The sequence below is a fragment of the Pipistrellus kuhlii genome, unplaced genomic scaffold (assembly GCF_014108245.1).
Source record: "Pipistrellus kuhlii isolate mPipKuh1 unplaced genomic scaffold, mPipKuh1.p scaffold_m20_p_19, whole genome shotgun sequence".
NCBI classification, from domain to species: domain Eukaryota; kingdom Metazoa; phylum Chordata; class Mammalia; order Chiroptera; family Vespertilionidae; genus Pipistrellus; species Pipistrellus kuhlii.
In genome coordinates this window covers 13,748,408-13,772,066 of record NW_023425504.1, presented here as the reverse complement: position 1 = coordinate 13,772,066, position 23,659 = coordinate 13,748,408, and the positions used below count along the sequence as shown (strand labels likewise).

The window sequence follows — 23,659 nt, the reverse complement described above, 5'->3', positions numbered from 1 at the left end:
TTACCTATATGCCAAGAAACAGATGTGCTTAGTAACAAATTAAATAGTCTGCCAGGCTAACATTATCCCCCAGCAGTTGCTGATCAGTGGCCTAATTTGGCTCATTAAATTGCATATGAAACAAAACAAAACTCATTTAAATTTTAAAAAATCATAATTTGATTTCCCAATGATGATATTTTGGTTCCAAATGTCAGTTGGAGAAATGCTAGAGAGGTGGGACACCCAGTGAGGGAGCTACTAGTAGCATACCCATTTTATAGAAAGAGAATCTAAAAGCCAGAGTGCTTATGTGTCTTTTCCAAGTAACTTACTGTTAACTGGCAGAGCTAGGATTCAAACCCAGGTCTTGTTCTGTGTGTTTTCCCTCCCCTAAAAAAATGTATTTGGAAAAAAATTTAAATGCAAAATGTTAAAAGATTGAAAATCATATACTCACCATCTAAATACTACCTTCAACGTTTTTCTTTGTTTTATCTATCTACCCAGCCCTGTGTTCATCAATAAATTCATCTTTATTTTTATGCATTTCAAAGTCGTTATAGACATCAATATAATTCAACCTATGATTATAGAATGCATATTATCAATCGCTTCTCGGCCTTTTGGCTAAGATCAAGTGTAGAATGCATATTATCAATTAGTACTTAATAATTGTTTGCAGGGGTTTTTATATAAAATTTACTTATGATTAATTGCACAAATCTTACATGTATATTTACTAGGTTTTGACAAATGCATACACTTCAGCTATCCAAACCCCTATAAAGATTTAGAATATTACCATTTCCCTAGAAATTTCCTTCATACCCCTTTCCAATCAATCCTACTACAGTTCTCAAAGACAACTACTATTCTGACATTCTTCTACCATATTTATTTTTTCCTGTACTATAGAGCATATAAATTAAACCATAAGGTATATATACTCTTTTTTGTAAGAATTTACCCATCTGGTTTTATAAATCATGATTTTGTTCCATTTCATTATTGAGTGGTTATGGATATACTCTTGTTTATCTCTTCTGTTAATAGACACTGTTTCTACTTTCTGGCTATTATAAATACTATTACTATGAGCATTCATGTACAAGTCTTTCTGTGGGCATATATTTTCATGCCTCTTGGGTACATACCTAGAAATGAAATTGATAGGGTATAAGGTAGGTATATTTTCAGTTTATAAGAAATTTTCAGACCCTTTCTTTATACCATTTTAATAGTTAAATCAGCAATCAGTTTGACATTCTAATTCCTCCTAATCTTCACCAACACTTGGTTTCATCAGTCTTTCAAAGTTTAGCCATAGTTGTAGGTATGTGGTAATATCTCATTGTCCAACTCAGATATTTTTAATTTCAAAGTGAATGCTTTTTTGGCCTCACTATACTACAAATTTAAATAAGTATATAAAAAAGAAACAGATATAGTACAATGCACAATATGAGAAGTGCAATATAGGGTGCCCCCAAAAAAATGTATGTGCACATTTTGAATAATTGTAAAGGCAGTTTTTATTAAAATACATTTCACTTAAAAAAATACTACATGATCTCACTCATTTATGAATAATAAAAACATGATAAGTTGATGAACAAAAATAGATACAGAGGCAGAGAAGCATTGAACAGACTGTCAAACTACAGCAGGAAGGCTGGGGAGGGTTGGGGCAGGGGATGTAAGAGATCAACCTAAGGACTTGTATGCATACATATGAGCATAACCAATGGACACAAGACACTGTGGGGGGGGGGGGTGAGGGCATGTGCCGGGGGTAGGGGAGACTGGGGGAAGGTCAATGGGGAAAAGGGGAAACATATATACTACTATCTGTAATACTTTAAACAATAAAATAAAATTTTGCAAAAGTGAAGCAAAACCTGTTAAATTGTGGAAAGACTTGAAAAATTATTTTAAATAAACAATTGCATATAATGAAAAAAATACATTTCACTTTCAAAATTGAGTTATCACCTGTTAAAATGTGTATATATTTGGGGGGCACCCTATTTAAAAAACTGTCAAAACATCACAAAGGAAAGAAATAGAACTTCTGAGATGTTGGTAGGGTTTCATGATAGATAATATTAATTTATTAATTCAAAAATATTAATAATCTATTGGATACTGAAGATACAACAGTAATCAAGACTACAAAGTCCCCTGCCATCATGAAAGATAAATTCTAGTGGAGTGAGAAGGCACAATAAACAGGTAAAACATATATCAGATGATGGTAAATGACACAGGGTAAAATAATGTGGGGGTGGGATAGGAAGTGCTGAGAATAGGTGGTTATTTGACAGAAAAACATCTAGTCATTTGAGATATGAAGGAAAAGATTCAGAGACATTGAAGAATTATTAGGGTGCCGCTTGAAGGAGGTAAGTCAAGAAACTTCAAGTAGGATTGGGGTGGACACACAGAAAGCATTGAGCAGTGGCAAAGGACAAAAACTACTGGTATATTGAGTATGGGAGGAGGCTCAGGTCCATCTTGGAGCACAGTGGAAATTGAAGCTGGTAAGAGTGGAAGGGGGCATTTATGGAGCCTATACCTATATCAGCAGGCAACAGAGAGCTATAGAATGGTTTTGAGCAAGAATGAGCCCTATTGTCATCTAAAACTAATATCATGTTATATGTCAATTATATCTCAACAAAGAATTGCAACCATGTTGTAGGAAATTGAATATGTGGCACTCCATTCCATTAAATAAACATTTTCAGTGTCTATTATGTGCTGCATAGAGTGGACTATAGTAGGTAGAAAGTAAAGATTGTGGGGAAGTGTAGAAGAACTAATGAGTTATCTGCTATCATTGTCCAGGCTTAAAGCAATGAATATCTAACTAAAGCTGTGGAAATGGTAATTGAAAGATGGAAACTTATTAAGGAGGCCAAATTGAGAGGCTTGGTAACTGAATGTGGTGGTAGGATGGGTGCTACTCTTTCTTCTTCCTGGGATAGCATAAGTTACCATCCAGTAGCAGCACATTTAAAAATTGACAGCAGTTCCCACACAGAATAGGGCCTTCATATTTAGAACTGGATATTTTTCCATTACCTTTGCTACAACATGGCCCTTTACCTTTCACTCTAGAATAACTCTGTCTATTTTAATTTCTGTGTTCCTATGCAGTATCATGGGAATCTCAACCACTCAGGAGATAACATCCAAGAGTATGAAAAATGCTCATTAGGATTTTTGCACATAGCTAAAAAGGTGATTATTTCCAAGGTACATCAAAAGAAAATACCAGCCTTAACTGGTTTGGCTCAGTAGATAGCTTTTAGGCCTGTGAACTGAAAGGTCTCAGGTTTGATTCCAGTCAAGGGCATGTACCTTGGTTGCAGGCACATCCCCAGTAGGAGATGTGCAGGAGATAGCTGATCGATGTTTCTCTCTCATCAATGTTTCTGACTCTCTGTCCCACTCTCTTCCTCTCTGTAAAACTCAAATACCAAGGAACACTATCACAACCACTCCACCAAAAATTCTTCTTTCACCGACTTGTCAAATGTTTGAAAGTTTTACCATTCAATGAGAGAATTCGGAGACAAAGATTCAACATTTAGGCCCTTCTATAATCAGGTGCATTGAGATTACATGAAGACATTCTTGATTGAAAAAAGAAAAAAAGAGAGAGAGATTAGCATACGTTCATGTCTCTGGTGCCTCAGTTACATTTTCTCATTGAGTAGAATGGTGCCCTCAGAGAACAGGATTCATGAAGTAGTTAAATGAGGGTGGATGGTAGCGATATTAAAGAAAGCCTACAATAGGAAACAGCCTGTTTCCAGTTGATAAGAGTTTCGACTGATGGGTGTGTGAGTGCCTATGTCAATTATTCAAGGATATGAATGAATGGGAGAGTGGGCCATCACAAGGCAAAAGTATTAGGATACCTTTTTCAAAGATTTTCCTGTCATCAGTGTTGAGATATAAAAACTTCAGAAGGATAGAAATCACAGACCTAACTAATTAAGCTTTATTTGCAATCAACCAAAGCTATTAAACTTAAAAATTCCAGTGTCATAACTTAGGTTCTCAGCCTATTACACATAACTGTCCTCTGCATATATCTCATTTTTTTCTCCTTTAGAGCCCTCTACTCACTCAAAATGCAGTACTAACAGAGTCACTAAGGAGTACCTCCAAGCTCAGCTCTTGTTCAGCATTGGCTGCATATATGTCATTGTATTCAGTATATGTCTGCTACTTGAATAAGACACTGCAGCCCTTTAGACCAGTGAAGGGAGGGTAGTTCTCAGCTCACTGGTTAAGTAATGAACAGGGGAGGTGAAGCAAAGTGAAGGCAATGATCAGCAACAGCAAGAGCTAAAAAGAAGCCTTCAGCCAACTTTCACACCTATCACTTTAACTAAAGATCTGCTAAAGAAAAGGGACCTGTGAAACATAGGACAAATGGCAGTACCTGGGCAGAGTAGGCATTGGATCAATGTATGTTGAATGAAAAAGTAAGAAAAGTAGCATTAGGCAAGGTAGAGGTGCTCTGTGACCAGAGGTATATATTTGCTTTTTTTAGAAACAAATCCTGTGCCTCCCCCTCCATTTTTCAGCATTTCATTTTTCTTGTAAATACATGAAACTATCGATCTTTTGTTCCTTTAAACTTTACAATACATACCTTTCCATGAGATCTTACTGTGGGGATGTGCCTAAAAGTGAGTGTAACATAATTTTTTGTGATCTAAATAATGAACCTGATTTACATGAGAGACCCACTAATTTGGACCCTACACATGGAATTAGTGATGACTTAACCAGTGGATATTGTAAACAAGATAATCAGAAGGATATTTAATCTAGTTAAAGAAATATCCAGCCAACCAGTTATGGAAAACACTAGATTAATTCTTGTAAGATTTTTAAGTGGCTCTTCTAAGGACCAGGCAATACAACAATATTAAACATTAAAATGCTTCATTAATTCAGACTGGTCTCTGCTCAACATCCCCATCATTTATGCCAAATCACTGATTATTTATCTTAGCCTGAGAAATATAGGGAGTTATTTGGCTGCACAGGTATAGCAAATGCTTAAGTGGTCCCTGAAAAGCTTGGAGTTTGAGCTGAGAGACTAAAAGTTGTAAGAGACCCTCTCACAATGTGGAGAATTCTCTGAATTCAATCAAGGATATTCTTGTGAGTTGTAAAAAAAAATCTTTATACACTTTGGTTAAACTCTATCATTCTGCAGATAGTTTCCACTTTTAGAAAAAAAATAAGGTCTGTTCTACCTCAAAAAAAATACTTTAGGTCTCTAGAGATGTAACAGAATGAACCAAGTACTTCTAAAATGAAGTGGACAATGTACATTATTTATCTTCCTATTTATGGGCAAAGAAACCTTTCCTAAGAACTTGAACGGAAGTCTTTGAAAAAGCATTTCTATGAATAAAGAGGAAGGAAGAGCTAAGAGTGAGAGCAAGATATTGAGCTCCAGGAATAATTGGGAGTCAAGACCAAGAAGTGAAGGCTAGATATCCCAGCCTCTATTTGCCAAAGTATACCTAGGTTGAGATTAACAGAGCCAGGGGGTTCTCTATCATAATAAAAGCAATACAACTCATTATATCCCAGATGAGATTGCAAATGATGACATATTTGGGAAGAAAAATATAGCAGAGTTCATCTCTGAATAACCAACAATAGCTTTAGTTCTGAAAATAAACTATAAAATGAGCAGTCCCAGTAATCCAAGTACAATATATAAGTAATAATACAGAGGTGGGGCACAGACCCTTACCAACCCCCCACCCGCAACATGGCAGGCGCCTGAACCTTCTCCCATTCTGAGGGAGGTCTCCTGCCCCCATGGCTGCTTCGTTTCCCATGCACAGCTCAAATTGGGACCCAGGTAACAGACAGAGACTTGGCTGACAGCAGCTGCCCTCTCACTGCAACAAGACTTGTTTGAGAAGTCTTATACCTATGGTGTGGGCAAGTGGGTTTTTAATATCCAAGTCCAGCCTAGTACCAGGAATGCTCAGGCCCTTCTCAAGAAAGGAAATAATCAATTCCACTAATACACACCTGGTAAATAAGATTGTTGCTAGAGTGTTGAGTTTGACAGATGAATAGTAGCCAATTTCTCAGAGGAAATTAATGTGGTTAATGGAAATAAATGAATATTCTAGAAAAACTGATTATACTGTACAAAAAGCTGTTCCTGATGTGTTAACAAAAATTCTTATTGGCAGCCAAAACTGGTTTGGCTCAGCGGTAGAGCGTCAGTCTGTGGACTGAAAGGTCCCGGGTTCGATTCCAGTCAAGGGCATGTACCTTGGTTGTGGGCACATCCCCGGTGGAGGTTGTGCAAGAGGCAGCTGGTCGACGTTTCTCTCTCATCGACATTTCTAGCTCTCTATCCCTCTCCCTTAATCTCTGTAAAAAAAAAATCAATAAAATATATTTTTAAAAATTCGTATTGGCAAAGCGTCCCAAGGTAAAATTCCACAACATGTTATGAAGCTAAAGTAGTCATAGTGTAGCACAAATAATTTAAAATGTAAAAGCTATCAAGACTACATTATAAATTTTCCAAAAGTTTCCTACTATTTAAAGTAAAAAAAAAAAAAAAAAAAACAACCAACATATCCTGAAAATAATTTACATCTAAAAAATTTGTACTTTAGAAAATTAACCTTCATTCAAAACACTAATAGCAAGATACCCATGAAAATACACACATGGTGACAAAACAAGCCAGGGAAAATTATTTGGGGAAAAAATTAAAAAGAATCCCAAATCAAATTTAAAGAAAATATCCCTTTAATAACTTTTGGTTGAGAATATGTTTATATATTTTCAGAAAACAACTCTGAAACCATCTGGAATCCTGTAACAGAGAGGAATAGACAGAAGCGCTCCAGCCATGAAGACAGAAGAGACACAGTTCAGAGATGGAAGATGCTGACGACACTTCAGCATACCAGCAGACAGCAGCTGCATGTTGGTGAAGGATGCCCAGGACCAAACCAGAGATGGAGGACCTGAATTACCACCATTTGTCCACCAACCAGATCTGAAATATCATGGCTAACATGTACACATAAGGAACTATTTGACATTGAATTTAGGACTCAAAAGAACTGTTGGCCCAGAAAGGAACTCACTACAGACTGATTCATTTGCCTCTCAGTATAACCATTATGGCTCGTTGCAGTTTAGGTTCTTACAAGGGTATTTCTTGGATCACATGATCTCACACATCTAGAGGAAATAATGAACAACATAAACTGATGAAAAAAAACAGACCCAGAGAAAGAGAAGCAGCGATCAGACTCTCAAACCTCAGAAGGAAAGTAAGGGAGGGTGGGGGTAAGGGGAAGAGATCAACCAAAGGACTTGTGTGCATGCATATGGGCCTAGCCAGTGGCCATAGACAATAGGGGGGTGGGGGCATATATAGGGAGGGGGTTGGGATGGGAATGGGGGATAAGGACAATTATGTGAGACCATAATCAATAAAATAAATAAATAATTTAAATAAACTTTAAAAAATATATTGATTGATTGCTGAGAGAGAGAGAGAGAGAGAGAGAGAGAGAGAGAGAGAGAGAGAGAGAGAGAGATGATTTGTTGTTCCACTTATTTATGAATTCATTGGTTTATTCTTATATGTGCCTTGACCAGGTATCAAACCCACAACTGTGGTGTATTGGAACAACACTCTAACCAACTGAGCTAACTGGCCAGGGGGAAGAAAAAAACACTTAATAGAATATTTTATCTTTACTTTGGAGTAAAGAGAGAAAGACTGGTAACATAACAGAATCAATCTGAACACTGATGAGGAAAGAACAAGATAGAACAGTACCTGCCTTTACAATTCCCTTTCGAACCCAGTTTGCTTTTAGCACCTAAGAGAAAAGAGAAAACATAGTTAGTAGGAAAACTACTTTATTTTTTGAAAATAAAACAACAATCAGGAGACCTCTCCTCTAGTCCAGCTCTGTCCCTTTCAGATGTGTGACCTTGGACTATTCAGGACCTTCCCATGACTCCAGTTATCTAGTGTGTAAAATGAGAATCTTGGTTTGATTGTGTAATTATGTATATACTACAATTCTGTAAAATGTCTTGAAGCTCTCTAAATATTATTAAAAGTATTATATTATCTACAAAGATACGTACCAAGAACCCAGTGAATGCTTGTAGCCACAGATAATATCAAACCTTATATATACTGTTTTCTCCTATAAATACATGCTTATGATAAAGTTTAACTTATAAATTAGGTAAAGCACAAAATTAACAACAGTAGATAATAAAATAGGACTATTTGACAATATACTATATTAAAAGATATGTGAATGTGATCTCTCTCTCTCAAAATATCTTACTGTACTGTACTTATCCTTATGATGATTTGAGATAATACAATGCCTATGTGATGAGATGCATTTGCAGTTTTAGTTGTGACAGTAAAATCACCATGCATTTCTTTTTCCTTCTTCATAATTCCATGTGTAGGTGACTGGTTCTTACTGTAGATCTTTTTCCTTTGCTTATTAAATCAAGAACTCTCACTTTTTCACTTAAAGTAAGCACTTTATGGCTTCTCTTTGGTATATCTGAATTGCCAGCATTACTACTCTTGCACTTTAGGAGCATTATTAAGTAAAATAAAGGTTACTTGAACACAACACTGCAGTGGATCAGCTAACCAAGATGGTTAATAAGTGCATAATGGGTGGGGATGATATAGAGCCTGAAGACACTGAACAAAGAAATGAGTCACATGCTAGGCAGGATGGAGCTTGATCACACAAGATTTTATCATGCTACTCAGAATGATGTGCAATTTAAATCTTATGAATTATTTCTGGAATTTTTCATTTAAAATTTTGGATTGCAGTGAAACCATGGAAAGCAAAACCAAAGATAAGAGGAATCATTATATACATTATGACTTCTTTTATTTATATGAGGCAATGATTTCATCTAACCCAAGAGAAAATTTCCAGACTCCATAGATTCAGCTAAGTCGAGTATGTATATGTGTGTGCATGCACAGAGGAGTAAGTAGTAGAACAGCAAAAAAAGAAATGATAAATTATGACTGTACAAGAAAACCAACAAGAAGAAAATAGCTGGTGTAAAAATAAAATCATGTCTACTTACCTTGATTTACTTTAAACAAGTGTGCAACAGGGATGGGTGGCAGTCTAAAAAGTCTGTCTTGAAAGCTCACTCAGATTTTCAACCATGAATCCTGCCTCAAATTCATACAAAGGAAAAGCTCTTGTGAGCCTTTAAATCTTTATAAACTGATACATAAAAACAAGGCCCAACTGGTCTGGCTCAGCGGTTGAGCATTGACCCACAAATGAGAACATCACGGTTCCATTCCCAGTCAGGGCACATACCCAGATTGTGGGCTCGATCCCCAGTGTGGGGCCATGCCGGGGGCAGCCGATCAATGATTCTCTCTCATCATTGATGTTTTTCTCTCTGTCTCCCTCTACCTTCCTCTCTGAAACAAATAAAAATATATTTTAAAAACAAACAAAAAAAACAAGAGTTAAGTGAGCTACATGGTAGGAAATAAACCAACAGCACCCTATTTTATGCTATATGAATGGCTTATAATTGCACCTAAAGAGTAATAGACAGCATGCTTTGTTACAGGTATGATGCGTATAATTCATACTTACAACAGGGGTTGGCAAAAAGTTTTTGCAAAAAGCCAGATAATAAATATTCTAGGCTTTCAGGTCACAATGTGTCACATATTCTTCTTTGTTTTGTTGTATTATTACAGTTCTTTTAAAATCTGAATACAAAAATAGCCCATAGGCTGGATTTGACTTGGTGGCAGAAGTTTGCTAATGCCTGTTCTGGAAGAACACTTAGCAATCAAGCAGTACTGGTAATGAGAACTCAAATCTACCAGGTATTTATGTGGCCAAAGTATATAGTGTATTGTATGCTATAACAATGTTTATATTGTAGTATGTAGTATGCTACCATTTGTCTAAAAACTAGAGAAAACGTGTATGTAAGTGTATATGAAAGCAAGCAGAGCATAATGGTTAAGAACATAGTCTCTGAAGTCAACCAGCTTGGGTTTGAATCTTAGCTCTACCACTTCATAGCTACATGATCTCCTTGTACCTCAATCTCCTCATCTGTAAAATGAGGATAATAATATTATATACCTTGTTGGACTTTTCTGAGGATTAAATTAGTTCATGTTTGTAAAAGTATTAGAACAGTGCCTGAATGTATAATAGTATTATTTGAGCATTTATTAAATAAATAAATATGCAGAGAATATACTTGGGAGGTTACATAAGAAATTGCTTCTGGCTAACAGATAAGAATGGAAAGACTTTTACACATTTTTAAATTGTATCAAATGCTTAAATACATATTTTTAAATTAAATATGTCTAAGTACAAGTGATTTATGTTCCCCAGCATCTTAAATTGTCTGGCCTCATCGCCTCCACACCTATCTTTTACTTTAGCCCATATTTCTACTTTTCATGCCTTTCACTATTGCTTTTTATTCATTTTAGTATTCCTTTCCTTTCCATCACCTCAGTCACTTCATTAGTCTCAAACTTTCTACACTCATTTGTGATTTCACTACCTTCTTTCTGCTTCTGACTCCCTAGTGCACTTTTCACCAAAACGCCAGTATCACAAACTCAAAGTTTGAAATCTAGATATTCCATCAACACAAACTCAACATGTTAAAGTGAGCGTGTCATCCCCTCTCATCTCAGCCTCATGTTTTATCTTCTGAGGTAGAAACTGGATTTTTTTACTTTAACTCTTCTATTTCATTCCCTATGTCGACTAAATCCACCAATTTATTCTTTAACATATCTCTTCCTCTTCATTACTTATTGCAGGCATATTGCCCTAGGCCAGTGTGAATAACAGGCATATGTTTCACCTGGAAAGCTTGTTAAAATGCAAATACAAAATTAGTAGGTGTGGTAGCCAGCCTACAAGATGGCCCCTAACAACCCCCATTTCCCAATATTTGTTTTCTGTATAGTTTCCCCCTATATTTTATGAGGTTTGGTCTGAATGACCATAAAAATAAGATAGAATTAAAGGTATGTTATGTCTCAGATTAGGTTATAGAAGACAATGTAGCTTTTGTCTTGGTTGCTCTCTTTCTTCTCCCTTCATTCTTCTTTTTTCATTTTCTCTCTATCACTCACTCTATAGGAAACTAGCTACTGTGTTGAGAAGTCACTCAGGCAGCATATGGAGAGGCCAACATAGTAACAAACTGAGATGTCCTGCCAATACCTAGTGAAAATGTAAATCTCCTTCTAATAGCCACATGAGTGAGCTTGGAAGCAAATCCTTCAACCTCATTGAAGCCTTTAGATGATTACAACTCCAGCTAAAATCTTGACCACAGCCTCATGAGAGACCCACAGCCAGAACCATCTAGATAAGCCACTCCTAGAAAACTTCTGCGTGTCTAACAAGTTCCCAGAGGACACTAATGTTGATGCTACTGACCTTGCTTTAGTAGCAGGCCCTATATCACTGCAAAAGCCTCTCACCTAATCCTTACCTTGACTATCTCTCTTCTCAAATCCCATTACATTCCTGTTTTCCAAAATATCATGGTTCCCTGTTTCCTTCCATGTAAAGTCAAAGTCCTCAATATGTTATCCTACATTATAAAAGAGTAATATGCAAACTAACCATCACTCTGCTCAAGCCACACCCACCAGCCAATCAGAGTGAATATATAAATTAACCCCAGCCAAGATGGCTGCAGCCACAGAGAGCAGTTGAGAGAGGCTTGGGTCTCCCTTGCAATAGGGGAAGCCAAGCTTTCCACACACCCTGGCTGCCCTAGGCCTCCACTCAAGGATACAAAGTTTCAATTATTGAAAGTAAATCCCAATAAAAATGGCAGCAGCCACAGAGCTGGAGAGAGCAGGCTAGGATTTCCCCAGCAGCGGAGGACGCAAAGCTTTCCATACACCCTGGCTGGCCTAGGCCTCCACTCAAGGCTACAACGTTTCAATTATAGAAGATACATGAACCCCAATAGAAATGGCTGCAGCCATGGAGTGAGCAGGGGCTTGGCTCTGCTCCAGGCTACAAAGTTTCAATTGTAGAAGGTAAATATATCCCAGATACCAGGGCCTTTATTTGGGTCACCAGGGGGTGTGGCCAACCTGCAAACCACCACAGACCCCTTGCCCAGGCCACCCCATGCCCCAAGGGAACCCCTACCCTGATCCGGGACACCCTTCAGGGCTAACCAGCTGGCTCCACCCATGCACCAGGCCTCTATTATAAATAATAAAAGAGTAATATGCAGATTGACCATCACTCCAACACACAAGATGGCTGCCCCCATGTGGTCAAAGATCCTGCCCCTATATGGACACAAGATGGACACCACAAGATGGCCAGCAGGGGAGGGCAATTGGGAGGCGCCAGGCCTGCAAGGGAGGGCAGTTGAGAAGGACCAGGTCTGCAAGGGAGGGAAGTTGGGAGAGACCATGTCTGCAAGGGAGGGCAGTTGAGAGGGACCAGGTCTGCAAGGTAGAACAATTGGGGGCAATCAACCCTGCAGGGGAGGGTAGTTAGGGGTGGCCAGGGTGGCAGAGGAGGGAAGTTGGGAGAAAACAGGCTAGTAGGGGAGCAGTTAGACATCAATCAGGCTGGCATGGGAGTGGTTAGGGGGTAATCAGGCTGGCAGGTAGAAGCAGTTAGGGACAATCAGGAAGGCAGGCAGATGAGAAGTTGGGAGCCAGCAGTTCTGGATTATGAGAGGGATGTCCCAGATTGGAGAGTGTGCAGGCTGGGCTGAGGGACACCCTCTACCCTAGCACGAATTTCGTGCACCGGGCCTCTAGTAAAAAATATAAGAGATTAAGTGTTGGTGAGCATGTGGAGAAAAGGGAACCCTTGAACACTGTTGGTGAGAATGTAAAATTGTACAGCTACTATGGAAAACAGTATGAAGGTTCCTCAAAAAATTAAAAATATTACTATCATATGATCCAGAAATCACACTCCTGGTAAATATCCAAATGAATTGAGATCAGTATCTTGAACAGATATATGCAACCCTGTGTTTATAGTAGCATTATTTAAAATAACCATGATATGGGAAAAAATGTCTTTCATCAGATAAATAAAGAAAATGTGATACTGTTGCCAGTGGAAATAGGGTTCTTACATGGAGTTATGATGAAAAGCATTTTGGGGACCCATGCATAGGAAAATGAGGTATAATGATAATATTTTTTTTGGAGAAAAAAATAAAAGAACTGCCCCCACTTACCTAGTTTTTCATCCATGACAAGAAGGCTCAGTTCTATCTCAACACAGAATAAGTCCAGTGTCTGTTGCCTCAGGCCCACATTTGTCCTTACCAAGCCTAGAGAAGGGCCAGGACTAGAATTTCTCTGTGTCTCATTTTCCCATCTGCACATCCACTGCAAAGGCTGCACTAGGCCTTTGTCTGGCACAGCACTTGGGCCTTCTATTGGGACTGCATGGCTGCTACAGAGAGGGAGTACTCAAACAAACAAATGGACAAACGGATGAACGAATGCATACTACCCATATAGGATTGTGTTAAGCTTTGATCATATTACATAAGACTTGGGAGCAGACTTTCTTTCAAACTAATCTCTTTCTTAATCCTTCATGGTCTTGTGCTGGGTCCACTCCTATACAATCTGGTCTTTTTCCCAGGTTTTCTAGGCTAAATTTTGTCTCTTTATGTTACCATTTTGGCTCCTACTAGGCATGCATCAAAGTTTTACTTGGTCATTTGGTTTCTATTGTACATGCGTCCAGTAAAGGAATTTCCCCTTTACTGGTTTTCCCTCCCCGTCCCCCCCCACCCCAGTAATCTATGGGAAGGGGCCAGTTGTCCCCGAGGGAGATTGGAAAACAGATTCTTCTTGCCTGCTCTGGGATTAAGTCCCTTCAGTGGAGAATGTAGTGGTCCTCTAGGGAGCCTATGAATGCTGCAACTTCCTAGTGAATCAGGCTTAATGTCCAATTCAGCTTCCTAGTTTATTAAGTTTAATGCCTGATTCCAGTTGCTTCCTTCCTTTATTGAAAACTAGCTAGCTACCTACACTAACAATGTGTATACACACACATTCACACAAATGGAATATTTATTTTTCATCTATAAGAAGAAGGAAATTCTGCTGTTTGTAAAAACATGAATGAATATAGAGGGCATCATTCTAAATGAAATAAGCCAGGCAGAGAAAGACAAACACTATATGGTATCACATACATGGGATCATTTTTCTTAAAAAAATAAAAAAGTTGATTTAATAGATTCAGAGAATAGAATGGTAGTTGTCAGGGTCTGGGGGAAGGGGAAATGGGGTGATACAGGTCAATGGATACAAATTTTCAGTTATAACAAGAATATAGCCTTGTGGTGTGCTGGGTGTCCACCTTGGGACCAGGTACCCATCATCCCACTGCCCAAGGTGGCCTCAGACTTCTGTAATTTTATATAGAGTTTGAGCTGAAGCTTCATATATTTAATTTATTTTGTTAAACAAGAAAATGTGCATCCTTTTTCTCTAAACCACACACACACACACACACACACACACACACACCAAGAACACATTCTGAGGATCTAATGTAGAGTCTACTGAACAGTTAGTAATATGTTATTATATACTTGAAAGACTCTAAGAGTAGATCTTAAGCATTCTTACCACAAAAAGGAAGAGAGTTAACAGCATTAACTAGGTAAGGTGAAGGGATTTATTATCTTGATCTTGGTAATTATTCTACATTGCATATATACATCACATCATCACTCTGTACAATTTAAATGCATATAATCATTTTTGTCAGTTATTCCTCAAAAAAGTTAAAAAAAACACAAAAAAGTCCTCAGCTTATCTTTCAAGATCCTTTATGAATTAGACATATTTATGCTTTATAGTCATATTTCCCACTGTTTTCCAACAGGCACTTTTTGTTTCTATCAAACTGATCGCCTCATTGTGTTCGGTACACATCACATTTATTCCTACTCCTAGGCTTTCTACTAGCAGTATCTCTCCTCATTCCCTACCATCACCAATATGTGTGTAACTGGGATGCCTTCCGTCATCCTCTGCTATCCACATCCAACCTTCAAGGCTTAGCTCAGATCCCATTTTCACCACAAAACTTTCCCCACTTCATTTTTATCTGATAGTTTTATGAACTGTTACATTTTTTCACTTGCCAGATTAGCAATTTATTATAAAGGGATACTATTCAGAAATGACCAGATGGAAGAGATGCATAACCGAAAGTATCTGGAAAGGGGCAAGATTCCATGCCCTTTCTGGACATGCCATTTTCCCAGCATCTCTGCATGTTCACCAATTCTGAACCTCTCAGAACCCATAGTTCAGGAATTTTAGGGAAGCTTCATCATTTAGGCAAAATGACCATTAATGATCAAGTCAATCTCTAGCCCCTCTTCCTTCCCTGGAGGTCAGGAGGTAAGGCTAAAAGTTTAACCTCTAATCATAAATTGGTTCCCATGGCAACCAGTCCCCATCCTTGGGATTTTTTTAAAGTCATCTCACTGACATAAGTGTACTTGAAAGACATGCCTTTCATCTTTTTCACTTTGGAATTACTTGAGGACAAAAGACCAACTATTTTAACAAAAGATTCTTTTATGGCTTTTAAGAGCTGTGTGACAGGAAGAAGACAAAGATCAAATTATCCTATCTAATAAAGAAGGGATATGCTAGTTGACCCTCACACCATTGCAAAGATGGTGGTGCAAATTAACTGTCAGGCTCTCAAAAATGGGGGAACTCATAGCCAATAAGGAGGGAATATGCTAATTGAATGCCATGTCCTCAAAGATTGCGGTACCCACAGCCACAAGATGGTAGCACTCAGTTCCCTCAGCCTCACTGGGGTGGCAGGCATGTGCCAAGTCTGGGCCCATCCTGAGGAGGGCCCGGCCTGTGAGAGTGCCTGCCTCCAGAGACCCTCAGTCCCCTCGGCCCCCCAGCTTCCCAGGGCCAGCCTGAAATACAGTCAAGCCTCATATGGTGGCTGCCCAGCTGCCAGGGCCAGCCCGAGGCACAGGCAAGCCTTGGATGGTAGCTGCCAAGCCTCCCAGGACCACCCAATGCTCAGGTAACCAGGACTGGCCAAGATTTGTGCTGCCGGCAGTGGCTGCAGCAGAGGTGTGACTGGTTTCTGCCTTGAAGAGATATGTGCCCTGGAGGGATCATGGGAGGGTGTCCCTCCCTGCCCTAGTCTGGGATTCTCTTTCCCAATCTGTAACAGGACCCCATTGGCCTGTATAATGCCATAAGCCTGAGCCCTGCCTCAGTTACCCCACCCGGCATGTCAGAAACTCACCTGGCCAAAGAGAAGCATGCCCTGGCTTCCCTTACCTGCCAGGGAGCATAGGCCCAGAATGGGAATGGGATGTTTGACCCCATCCCCACAGAGGCCATGGGACCACCGGAGGGTTGGTTCAGGAGATAGCGCCACCAGTCCTACAGGCAGAGACAGTTCCTCCACATCACACTGGATGGCATGGTTGGCACAAATGGTGCACCCTGAGGACAGGGAACACAGAGCAAAATGATCCCTAAGCTGCATTCTCTGGCTATACGGAAAACTCTTGCTGCCTCCCTAGAGCCCTCAGACTGCTCTGGGCGCCACCACTTTCTGCATGATGCTGAAGACATGCCATCACTCTGTGGTGCCTCCTTGAACTATTATATTATTTAACTACTAGAGGCCCAATGCATGAAATTTGTGCACTTGGGGGGGGGGGGCACATCTCAGTCCAGCCTGCACACTCTCCAATCTGGGACTTCTCAGGGGATAGTGCCTAAACCAGGAGTTGGACATCCCTCTCACAATCGGGACCGCTGGCTCCTAACTGCTCACCTCTCTGCCTGCCTGATTGCACCTAACTGCTCCCCTGTACATCTGATCAACCCCAACTGCCCTCCTCTGGTGGCCTGGTCTTCTTAACTGCCTTCGCCTGCTGGCCCAGTTGCCCCCAACTGCCCTTCCCTGCCAGCCTGGTCACTCCTATCTGCTCTCTGTTGCAGTTCTGGTCCCCCCCAAATGCCCTCCCCTGCTGGCCTGATCACCCACAACTGCCTTCCCCTGAAGGCCTGCTCACCCCTAACTGCCCTCCCCTGCTGGCCTGATTGACCACAACTACCTTCCCCTGTTGGCAATCTTGTGGTGGCCATCTTGTGACCACATGAGGGTGGCCATCTTGTATGAGGTCATGATGGTCAATTTGCATATTACCTCTTTATTATATAGAATTATAAGTAATATCAATTTCCAAGCTAGATTTTAAGCAACTTGAGGTCAGGAATAGTATCTCCTAAGTCTTAATAGATTCAGGGCACCTGGCATAGGGCTAGATACACAAAAGGTAAGTAGGTATAAAATGACTGAATCTACCTGTCACATTCAATGTGTCTACATGACTACAAGCACTGCCAACATTTACTCCTGGGTTTTGTAGCAACAGAGCGAATCCCCACAAAATCCGCCACCTCTTTCCTACCTCCTTTCCTCTACACCAAATTACTGTCTCATTTATTTGTTCCACATCACTGGCAGGTAAAAAGGTAACATATTGAGAGAACAACTTTTATTATGTGCAGCAGTGAAAGGGGAAATAATGTCACAGTAAATCCAAAAGCCATTTCATCTTGGATTTGAAATTCCTTCTATGAGCAGGAAGGCAGATGTGCTGTGAACTCATTGGGGGTTTCCCTGAACAGTGTTAAAATCATCCAGAAGAACACAATGAGAAGGGAGCCAGGGGAGATAGACATGAGAACACAGTAGCTAATCAAGGAAGACTCTCTGAAAAAGAGAAACAGTGCATAGATAATCCACAACTGAGGTAATGAAAGAAAAAAAAAGTAATACAGAGGTGGTGACAGAGGAAGGGAGTGGAGAAGGAAGCAAGGGGAGAATGGGAGAGAAAACCCTGAGGCCTTGCATATTCTAAACACCAGATCATAAAGACCAATTCACAAGAAGATAACATTCACCATTTTTAAATATATATATATATATATATATATATATATATATATATATATATTAATTTTAGAGATAGAAAGATAAAAAGAGAGAGAGAGATAGAAACATAAATGAAAGAGAAATATCAATTAGCTGCCTCTTGCATGCCCCCTACTGAGGATGGAGCCCACAACCCAGGTATGTGCCATGACCAGGAATTGAACCAGTGACCTCTTGGTATATAGGACAAAGCTCAACCAACTCACCCAAACCGGCCAGGGCAAATATCCATTTTTTCTCTCTCTCTTTTTTTTTTCTTCTTTTTTTCTTTTAGTGTTAACTGTCAGCTATTATGGTAACCTCTTCCCATAAATCATGTTAATCCATACAAAAATCTTTCCCTACTGAGGATGCCGAGGCTCAGATAGTTAAGTGATTTCCACAAGACTGCACAGCTAAGAGTTGTTTGACCCGGGATATTAACCCAATACTATTTGGAAGCAAAATCCATATTCTAAATCTCTACATTCTAGATCTAGTCCTTATCCTCATTTTAGTAGACCTTGAATTGAAAGATCTATAGGAAATTCGGGAAATTTTGAAAACAGGAAAATGTTACTATTTGGTGTTCATCCATGCTCAGACACCTGGTAACCTGCTGCTGCATGACTTTTCTGTGGCTATCTAGGACACCCCATTAGGCTGGGAAGAGATCCCATCTTTATTTTTCCAATAAAATATACTCATTCTATATTTAGACCCTTAATTCCACAATCTACAGGGTGGCAATGAATGTAATGAAATAATCAAATCCTGTTACCAGGTAACTAATGGATTACCCCTCCCAGGTAATATAAAACATTAGCTCTATTAAAACAGAAAACCTCTAAAGGGAAAATCTAATGACAGGAATTTGGGCACCTTGGCAGGCCTATGGGAAGAAAGTTTGGAGCCAAAAGACCTTTACATGCCCATGCTATCATGTCTATTCTTCCTTCTGGGTTTGATATGTGCTTTAAACACATTATTGCTTGTATTTTTCTTACTTAACAAATAGCAGTAGTACAAAATATGATTATTTTAAAAATTATAATGCAGTTTCCAACTCTCAATTAAACATTTCTGCATTCATCTGTTTATCCCTGCCAAACATTTGTGGTTTGAAGCTGGAATTTTCCATTATCTGAAAATTTTCAAGCAATTACTAGGTCTAGTAACCCCCAAGATGTGAGTATTTTTCCAATAGTCTAAAATAGAAAGTGGTTTGGGGTAAGTGTCTGCATATGCCTTAAGGAGAGAGTCTGCTTTAAAAAACAGGAGAGATGAAGGCAGGTGGGGTAAGGAGCAATGGGAATCATATCTGGCCATTTATTTGTCTTATTTGACATTGGGAGCTCCAAAAGTATTAATGAGCAGCCCTCCATGTCCCAGGGGAAGATTTTGAATTTACAGCTTTAAACAACCAATCATCCTCATTTTGGCACAATGTCAAACCAAAATTTGTCATAAAAAATTAATGCTCATTAGAGTGCTCATTAATATGCACAGTGCTCACCAGTTTGACTTAATTAAGTGAAGCACCATTTCAGGATAGTATCATGGCCCAGGAGAGAGAGGAGGCTGTTCAGGTCTGAAGGGTGTTCCTCTGGGACAGAATTAGCAGCTTTGCAGAGTGGGGCACCTGCCAGACTCTTCCTGAAAAGCTCTTCCTATAAGAAAACAAGAAGCTCTTAGAGACCAAGTGTCTCTGGCCCCTGCTGCAATGTCTGATTCCACACTCCAGTTTTTCTGTTCTACAATGTTATATGGGAAAATGAATTGAATTGGGGTTAATGATACATTCGGATCTTGGCCAAGGAAAAAACCCTTAAAGAGAAAAGAAAGCTCAAGAGCTCAAACTCAAGACAAAAAATGTGTGTGTGTGTGGGGGGGGGGGGGAGTAGGAGGGGGATAATTGAAGGTGACAAAAAAGAGATAGCAAATTAAAATTTGATTTAGGGAACAAGGGAGAAACAGACAGAGATCCAGATATTGCCATATCCAAAGCAAAGGACACAAAAGTGGAGCATTACTATTTGTGTGAAGATATATTTTTATTTTTAAATATATTTTTATTGATTTCAGAGAGGAAGGCAGAGGGAGAGAGAGAGAGATAGAAACATCAGTGATGAGAGAGAATCATTGATCGGCTGCCTTCTGCACACCCCCTACTGGAGATCAAGTCTGAAACCCAGGCATGTGCCTTTGACCAGAATTGAACCCGTTACCCTTCAGTCTACAGGCTGATGCACTATCCACTGAGCAAAACCGGCTAGGGCTGTGTGAAGATTTATTAAATGTTTGTCAAATTTAGATTTTTGAAGCTGTTCTTAAAATGTTCAGGAGCATTTCAAAATCAATTCCAGTGGGCCAGTATAGATTAAAACTAATACTTGAGCTCTGGAACTCAGTGCTATTTTACAGAATCTTGAACTTGAAACAAAGGAAAGGAGCAATGGATAAAATGAAAGTGAGACAGGGGAATCTGAATCCCAGCTCTACTACTTTAATGTAAATGGGTGACCTTGGAGAAACCACTTAATCTTGTTAAGCCTCAGTTTCTTAGTCTCTAAACTATGAGAGTGAACTGTATGAAATTGCTATTTCAGTTTTGTAGGTCCAAATGTTCAAATTAGGCAATTTCATATAGTTCAACCTAATAAAAAGATTAAAATGAATATATTTAATATAATTTTTAAACTGTAAAATGCCAAAGAACATTTGTGATCAGTCATAACCATTGCTACTTTAAAAACAAAGTCTGTGTGTGCATTATATTATGCTCCACTAATAAGAGCAGATGAATCAGATTAAAACTCTTCCCCAAACTTTGCCAAAGGCCGTCCTGACTCAAAATTCAAGGTTAGGATAGCTATAGCCCAGGTCTATCACTATAAGCCAATATCATTGACACTATTTAAGAACAGTTTAAAATGTTCTGCCTTGTTTTATTAATGAATTTCACTCCAGTAAATACAATAAAGTAGAAAAAATAAAAAATGGTAAAAGCAAAAAGTTATTCTCAAAATTAAAATTAAAAAATAATAAAATATTCTGCCATCCACATTTACTTAGATATTAAACAGAAAGTGATCAATGTCATTTCCAACTAGCTCCCTAAGTGCATATAAACACACACACCTCGCCATCTTGTTATCTCTCTTCAAACTGACCCAAAGTCTTATTGGAAAAATACAGTACAGAGTTGGCATCACTCCAGAGTATTAACAACAGCAAATCAAAGTACTACCTAAGAGAGAAGGCTTTTGTGGAAGCCAACAAGTAAGGAATTTTAGTAGAAATTATGTAGGTTCTAGAAATCAGAGCAGGTAATAAGTCTGGGTCCAGGAGGCTAAGCAAGATAGAGTCAGAGCAAAAGGGAACAGAGAAGATGAGGGCAAGCAGTAGGTCAGAAATCTGATAAACAATTTCCTGTGTTTTTCAATGGTCATTGGTTGGGAGTTGACGATCAAAATCATGAAGGATTTTGTGACTTTACAATCATCTGTGTGTGCATGATTTTGGCTTTTCTGAGCAAAAGTCAGTGTCTGTAAGATGTATAGTACTTCTATATTCTGGTCTGTAATTAAACCAACTCTACTTCAAGTTCACGTTCTGCATTCTGATACAGTGTCTCTGGGAACTGCTTGTCCTGCAACAAAAAGAACTGAGAAAGGATATGAGTTTAATTACCTTGTCACCAAGTGTGGGATTCAGAAAGAGGTTTTCTCCTATGGAGTGTTTTTTTTTTTTTTATTCAGTTCTCCACTGTACCATCATGAACAAAGTAGTCACTGGAAAATCCCTTTAATGGGTCTTGTTCCAAGATCATCCTTCTTAGATACCACTCTAAACATGGCTGACAACAGTCTTACAAAGTCTGAAAATGATCTTCCCTCTGCCAATTCTGGCCTTTCCTGGAACATAACTAACACTTGCCTATTTGGATTGCCTTAGGTTCCATACTTCCAAGACCCCTTGGTGAAGCCATTCCATCAGTCACTGCTACTTAAAACGCCTCATTATTTAGGCTATGAGAGTGCAAACATGGACGCATTCTAGGTTATGCTGTGACAATCTTGATAAGTCTGTTGCTATAGCATTATTTTTTTAATTTCTTCATTGATTAAGGTATTACATATGTGTCCTTATTCCCCCATTTCCCTACATCCCCCATTCATGCCCCACACCCCATGTCTGTGTCCATTGATTAGGCTTATATACATGCATATAAGTCCTTTGGTTGATTTCTCTCCCTTACCCCCCACCTTCCCCTACCTTCCCTGAGGTTTGAGGTTCTGGTCAATGCTTCTCTGTCTCTGAATCTATTTTTGTTCATCAGTTAATGTTGTTCATTATATTCTACAAATGAGTGAGATCATGTGATAAATAGCATGCTTAAATTTAGTTTTTAAATCAATCACTATAGACTTTGGAACTTTTCTCTACCACCTCCTGAGAAGCCATCTGGAATAATTTCTATATGGGTTGGAGTAGTGCCTAATGCTTCATTTGTTTTTAAAAAGTGTTTTGTTTTGCCCTAGCCAATTTGGCTCAGTTGACAGGATCCCAGGTTCAATTCTGGCCAAGTTCACATGCCCCTGTTTCAGGCTCGATCCCCAGTGGGGGACATGCAGGAGGCAATGATCAATGATTCTCTCTCATCATTGATGTTTCTATCTCTCTCTCTCCCTTCTCTCTGAACTCAATTAAGAAATATAAATTTTTTAATATAAAAAGTGTGTTGTTGTTTTTTTTCAGCAAAGTGGCAATGTAGCCCTTGCAAATTCTCTTATGATAAGAATGCATCTAGATATAATTTTTATGTGGAGGTAATGTTACAAATAAAATATGTTGTGTCTTTGTGGGTAGACTTGATGTCTGAGTGCTAAACCGAAAATATAATCTAAGCTGTAAGGTTGGTGTGGAAGGTTATTGCCACTCACTATGTTGTAAGTAGCTATTCAATAAATCACTTACAATCACTAGTTTATACCTGGTAATGCATTAGAATTCTTTTAGTTTAACCACTTGTGAGTGGCGATGAGGTCGGAAAAAAAGAGTTGATCAAGAACTTTCACAAAGGCGAGTGATTCCTATCTGCCACTTAGTTAAGCACATCTTCACACTAGGAATCTTCCTCAGTATGATATTATTTATTGTATTAATCTCCTCCTCTTAAACCAGTATTGAGCTCTGAACCCTTATTCCAGAGTCTGATTATTTAACTCCTCCTCCATATATCTCTTGATTATCTATAAATTGGGATAAAATAATATCTACATCCTAGGACTCTTTTAATGCCTAAATGAGTTAAGTTGTAGAAAAAAATAGGACAACATGTGTTTGTTTTTAATTTATTTACATAATTAAATTTATTAGGATATTAGTTAATGAAAATATATTATAATTTTTTTTAAGTCTGATAAATAACCAATAACCAAGAGACCATAGATGTTTAAGACAAAAACTGGGAGCTGTGTAAGCAGTAGAAATGTGGAAGAAGACAAGTGACTAAATATCCAGAAGCTCAAGAGGTGTAATCTAGAATAACATACAATTCAAACAAAAAAGAAATACCACTT

General features: G+C 38.8%; 1 pseudogene; it reads left to right on the top strand.

Annotated features, from left to right (window-relative positions):
* The first annotated feature begins 589 nt into the window (after window positions 1–589).
* LOC118722227 lies at window positions 590–765 on the top strand (annotated as a pseudogene).
* The last annotated feature ends 22,894 nt before the right edge of the window (window positions 766–23,659 follow it).